Source organism: Microtus ochrogaster, unplaced genomic scaffold (genome assembly GCF_000317375.1).
Source record: "Microtus ochrogaster isolate Prairie Vole_2 unplaced genomic scaffold, MicOch1.0 UNK3, whole genome shotgun sequence".
Lineage (NCBI taxonomy): Eukaryota > Metazoa > Chordata > Mammalia > Rodentia > Cricetidae > Microtus > Microtus ochrogaster.
The window spans coordinates 18,022,144-18,028,752 of NW_004949101.1; positions in this window are offsets into that span (position 1 = coordinate 18,022,144).

A 6,609-nucleotide genomic window follows, 5' to 3' on the forward strand; every position below is an offset into this window, starting at 1 on the left:
GGTTTCTCTGTAGCTTTGGAGCCTGTCCTGGAACTAGCTCTTGTAGACCAGGCTGGCCTCAAACTCACAGAGATCCACCTGCCTCTGCCTCCCGAATGCTGGAATTAAAGGTGTGCACCACCACTGCCCGGTCTGAAATCCAAATTTTTTTTATTTTTATTGAGCTCTACATTTTTCTCTGTCTCTCCCCTCCCTGTCTCTCCCCTCCCCTTCAACCGTTTCCTAAGGTCCCCATGCTCCCTAAAATCCAAATTTTGAAACTGTACTCAGAGAACTCAGCTTTATTCATGATTTTGCTAGCAGGCAATGTACCAATACCAAAGGCAGTGCTTTGTGTAAGTCTGGTTCCATCCTGAAGTTTCTTACAACTTTTATAGTCTATATTTAGAGTGTTGAACACTCCAACCATCTGAGTGTGCTCTCTGGGTTCCGTGACCACTGACAGGTAGTTTGGGCGTGCCTTGGACTACATGGTTATTGGCATGTGGCATGGGCATTGCTGGGAGCTGTTAAGATGTTCTCACTCTAGGAAACAGCATTTTGATGTCTAACTGGACAGCCATGTCAACTGTTTCTTAAGACAGATTTACAGGCGTTTGCTTTTCCCTAGATAAGAGGAAGGGGATTCAGTCTAAGCAGGCAGGCGCACAAAGAGCAGAACTCAGGAAAATTCTGACTCCTTCTATCTCTGCTTAGCTCTACAGTTCTCAGGCGGAAACTGTGAAGCTGTAACAGTGCACGGTAGCAGCTACATTAGATGTGCAGACTCCTGAGTGCTTAGGCTATATATTCCTCTTTCCTCCTTCAACAGGCTAGAGGTTCAGCAAGTAAGGAAAACTATGAAGCTAAAGTTAAAAATAGCAGCACTTGCCATAGAGAAAAGAATGGGGATTCAAAGTGAAGGACAGTGGGTCTACCCAGACAATCCTTCTCTTAGGGAGATTGCTTTCTTGCTCGTCATGGGAAAGGAAAGTAGGAAGGAGCCTATGTTTTGAATTCATTCTACCCAACCACACCCAGGTCCAAAGCAGACAATGAGTCTGCCTGACCGCGTTTGTAGCCTGACACTTGGCAGCACTGACTTCCACTTTGATGGGTCAGAGAGTCAGCTCTGTCATGTCTACCTGTGGAATCCTGATCCTGTGTCATCTGTCAGCCTGGAGTGTTCTCTGGAGAAGGTTTTTCTGCTGCTTTCAGAACTGGTTTATGACTACCTCAAATGGGTAAAGCAGGGCGATTTGTTGACTTATGTAATGCAAACCCTAATAAGGCTGTGCTTCAGGAGAACTGGAACAAGGGACTCTCTAAGGACCTCAGGACCTGTCTGTCAGTAGGCTCTATGTATTTTTCCGGTGGCTTCCAAAAGTTTTAGCTCTCAACATGCAGGTTTCTGTTTTATGTATTATTTTCATAATAATCCTAGTCAATATTCTGTTATACCTTTGGCAACATTTAGGTCTTATGACCAAAACTGAGCTAGTTCCAGTCATCAAAGGCAGATTTGTCTGCTGCTCTGGTTAGTCACAACATGAACATCATGGAGTCAGATTGGACCCATCCTCATGCAAAGTAATGGGAAAGGAAGGAAAGGGCTGGCCCAAAGGGGGAAGGAAAACTGGAGCATGATTCCCACAGGTAGGGAATGTGCCAGACCACAACAACAGCGAATCACTCTCTAGCGAGTGGAGGGCTGGTGGGGACAGGGGAAGCTGGCAAGCAGATGCCGTGGGAAATGAACAAGAGACTGCAGACATCTGGCTCTCCAAGACTGCTCTCGGTTGGAGCTAAGTAATTATAAAATCGTATTACAATGTGCACAACCGTGTTTGACACCAGCCATCACTCTCCCACCACTTTAGGGTGGCTCTTTCCAAATTTTTAAAAAAACGAGAAATAGCCCTTGATATTTTCCCATACATTATGGATTCCACAGTCCTAGTGTTCCTGGCTTCCCCTTTCTAGGTTACTTTCGTGGTCACCAAGAGGCCCACCTATGAGGGGTGGGCAACATGGCTCAAGGGGCACAGAGTCTTGGGGCTCAGATTTCTAATCTCTTGAGTGGTGACTTGAGATACTGACTTTACTGGTCAGCAGCAAAAATTCAGGAGTAGCAAGTAAGTCACAAGACACCTAACTTGCCTTAAGCAGTGTGTGCCACAAGCTGACTGCTCCTGTAGTCCAGGCCCACGGGCCTGATATTGTTCTAGCACTGCACAGCCGCCATGCCAGGGGGGACTGGACCTCTTCAGCACCCCGTTTTCTAACGGTGACTCTGATCATGCTGTGCCTGGTACCACCTGAGTGATACACACACCTGTTGAAGGAACAACATTCTGCTGTTTGTGTTTAAAGAGTGGCATTAAGTAATTCTTCTGGAGTTGTGACACATTTGCTCTAAAGTCCCCTCAAGTGAGAATGTTTAGGTTTATGCATATAACTGCAGTTGCTGCCACTCGGTCCCCAGCAGAGAAATTTCCACACCTCAGAGGGCTCCACACCATCCTTTTTAATGAGCTATTTGTGGAGACAGAGACTATCACAGCCCTTCCAGATTCCTCTGTCCCTGCCCAAGGTTACTGTGTAATGGTCACGCAGCACACAGGCACCGTCTGCCAGCATGCCAACACCCTGGTAACCTTTAGAGAGCCCATTACTAAGAAGCAAGCAGTTTCCAGACAACATCGAACACAGTCACCAGACAGGAAGTTTGGTCATAATGATTATGACAGTCATTACCGTCCTCTGCTTTGGATCAGCCCTCCCCCACGCTCCCCCGCCAAGCCCCTCAAAGGAACCAGCCTAGCAATGGGGCTTATCTATTCATTAAAGGCTCCAATGTGAAGACAACAAAAATCCTCACATCAGCCAAGGGAACAATTCTCCCCTAGTAGATGTCAGGTTGGCATCCATAACACGACACAGGAGTGTGGAGATTTATAGCACAGATTTCTAATTACTCATCCCACGTGGAAATGTGCACCCACGTGGCACTCACGCACAGTTTGTCTTGTTTCTGTCTAATTCCAGCTGAGTCCATCATTCTTCATCACCTCTGACAGGGAGTTTGTCTTCTGAAACCATGCACCTGTCTTCTTCTCCATCCAATGCCTCTGGTCCCCTGCCAGGCCCCTGCAGGAGCTTCCCTGAGGCCTGAGAAGCCAGGGGAGCTTTCTGATTACTGACTTATGAAATATTGGGACTTGGGGGAAGAGCACTGGACATAGAATCCAGGCTCAGGGCCCTGAGCGTTGCTCTAACTGCACAGCAGCTGCAGCAGGGGACTGGACCTCTTTGGTTTTCTCTTCTGTTAAATGCTGCTGGTGATATTTCAAGCTTCCGGGAGCCAGCACGTGATGATCTGCATGAATTAATTAATTCTGACCCAAACCACCGAGCTTCAGTTTCCTAATGTAAGAATGAAGTTGATGGTTTCTACCCTACGAGCTGAGGGAGTTCACAGAGAGACACACAGGGACGCCATCTGGCTAAAAGTTGTTGCATAATCAGGGGCAGTGTCTTCCCTATCTGAATTCATCTCAGTTTTGATGAACATTATTGAGCACCTACTGTATATACAGTGCCAAGGCAAGGCAGGGGATTCATTGATGCTTAAGCAAAGTCCTATTCCCACGGGGCTCAGTTTTCAAGGGGGAGATAAACTAGCTATAACCGAAAAAGTGGATCTGGCGGGAGTGGGTTAGGAGGGTGTGAGCTCTAGGGAGAAAAAGAAAGGGAGGAAGGGGTGAGTAACGGAGAAAGGAGAACCACTTAGAGAGGTCACATGACCTCTCTGAAGGAGTGACATAAGACCAGAGATGCGTAAGGTTGACAATAAGTTGTAGTTGTCTAGTAGTGTGTGTGTGTGTGTGTGTGTGTGTGTGTGTGTGTGTGTGTGTGTTCCAGGCACAGAGAACAGCAAGTTCAAAAGCTAAGAGGAGAGTATGTGGTTATTGGTGGTAGAGGAATAAAGAGGAGGGAGTGAGGGAGGGTCGAGGGTGGAAACGGAGCAGAAGCAGATGGACCAGATGGCACCGGGCTTCCACACTGTTCTGACTTATCCTGTTAACCACTTTAGCCTCCGAATGTCCTGCTCTGGGTAGTTTACAGTGCTGCGGCTCACCAGATGAGCCCTGGAAAAGACACTTGACTTATGACCCACAGGGGACGGGGACCTCTGGAAGCATGTGAACTAGACTGGGTAAATTTGCATCTCCTCAAGAGGATTATGGAAGGTTCCAGAAGTAACTCAGGAACTTTTCTTTACTGGGATCAAGCCCCAGTCACAATGCTTTCTCCAAAACAGACAGCAAGGGGAAATGGGACTTATGGCTCCTAGGTGCTTCAAACTCCCTGCAGGCAAGGGTAGCTCTGGGAATGGTTCCGGTGGAGGCTGGGAAGCCAGTTTGCAAAAATGAATTTACTTGAGAAATTAGGTTGTGGAAGGTGCAAGAAGCTCCCACTTCCCCACCCTTTTTAGCCCGAAAAATGTAGCCTCATGGTTTAAGCTTTTAGGAAGAAAATTGTCTGAATTGGTCTCTGAATTGCTTTATATAAAAGAATCATCACTGTCAAGTATATACATCAAATTTTTGCAAATCAAATTGAATTTCAATGCATTAGGGATTATTGCTATTCAGTTTCTTTTCTGATTTTGCAGGTTACAATGCTTCTTGCCTATTTAAAAGTATCTGAAAACCCTCCAAAAGCATCAAGAATGTGCCATTAACCAACAGTCAGGGTTAAGACAATGAATTTTCGCTGTGCCCTTCCTTGGACAAAGGCATAGTTGGGATCAGTGCAGGCATGATCCCTGCACTCGGGACCAGTGTGGTCCAGCGGGGGAGATTCCTTAGAGCAAATGCCAGTACAAACACATGAAGGGCTATTCTGGTGGGGTGAAGGGGAGAGAGGAGCATTGGTAGAGACAGCAGAGGCCTGGCCTGTGGGAGCCCCATGAGAGAGTGACTTCCAAACCAAGGCCTGAGGAGGAGCAATAACTGGAGTGGTACAGAGACGTCTTAGTGACAGGAAAAGCTTGATCATGTACGCCTTGAAGGTTATGTTGTGACAGGTGGGCCTCATCGTTGTGAAATATTACTGTAACTAGGTAAAGATATGTTACATTTGTTATGTTGCATTTGCTTAACGAATTAAAGATGTGTTGTTTTGTCTGCTTAGGGCACCTGATTGGCCAAATTTTTAAAAAGCTGAATGGCCAATAGTTAGACAGTAGGTGGATAGGTGGGGCAGGCAGGCAGAGAGAGTAAGTAGGAGGAGGAATCTAGGCTTCAGAGGAGAGAACGAGGAAGAAAGAGGGGCAGATGCCTGGGACACAGAGCAGGACGTGCAGAAAAAAGAAAGGTAAACATGGATGAAGAGAAACAGGTTAAACCAAGTTATAAGAGGTAGCAGGATGAGCAAAAGATAAGACTGAGCATTCATAATTGATAAGAAGTCTCCATGTCATGATTTGGGAGCTGGTTGGTGACCCAAAGAAAGCCTGCTATACCTCATTGCAGAAATGAAGAAAGCAAACAAAAGCTCTCATCAAAGAGGTGACATGGTCAGAGTGCTGGACTGGAGCAACACCACACACCAGAGTAATACAGAGAAAACAACATATTAAAAGGTGTGTGTGTGTGTGTGTGTGTGTGTGTGTGTGTGTGTGTGTGTGTATGTGTAGATTGGCTTGCACAATATAGCCCAGGTAGTCCAACAGTGATGACCTTCACACTGGAGAGGCTGAGATCCTGGTAGTTGTTGAGCACACGAAGCTGGTCATCCCAGCACCTCCAGTCTAGCACTGAAGGCCTGGGGGTTCCTGAAGAGTCACCGGTCTTCAGTCCACATTGGAAGGCGGAAGGAATGGTTCTGATGTTGACAAATGGCAGCAGCAGTAGCAACAGGGTGGATGAGCTTGCAGCAAGGCTCCAATGGGGTGCACCAACTTGCCAGCCTGATGGAAAGACATCGGGAAGACAAGCAGGCAAAGAGCAAAGCTCCACATGTAGGGTGGTCTCCCCACTTCACATAACCAGATCAGGAAGGTCCCTCGCAGGCATGTCCAGTGCTCTCTTGGTTCATTCTAGGTCCAGTGAAGTTGACAAGCAAGATTAACACTCACAGTGGGGGTTCTCCAGTTACCCTTCTGTATACTGAAGGGCCTCTTAGTTTTTGAGAGAACATAAGTTTAAAATTAAGAGCTTTAATTATTATTAAAGTTGTCACTGTATTATGTTGTTACTTTAAAAAATACTTTAATTACATATATGTGTGAGCTTGCATGTGTTTGTGTGCACCACCTCATGTAGCCCTGGAGTCCAGAAGAGGTCTGGAGTTTCAGGCAGTTATGAGCACCCATGTAGGTGTAACACAACCTGGGTCTTGTATAGGAGCAGTAAGTGCTTTTAACCCCCGAGCCATCTCTGCAATCCCTGTTATTGCTTTTGCTGTGAGACAGAATGAGCTAGTCCTACATGTGGTCAGGGGAGCACGCACAACGGGGGCAACATTTAGCAAATGACCTGAAGGAAAGCAAAGGAGCCAGTCATAGTAGTTAAGGGAGGACAATAAGGGCAGTGCCCAGGCCCGCATGGGCACATGGGGATG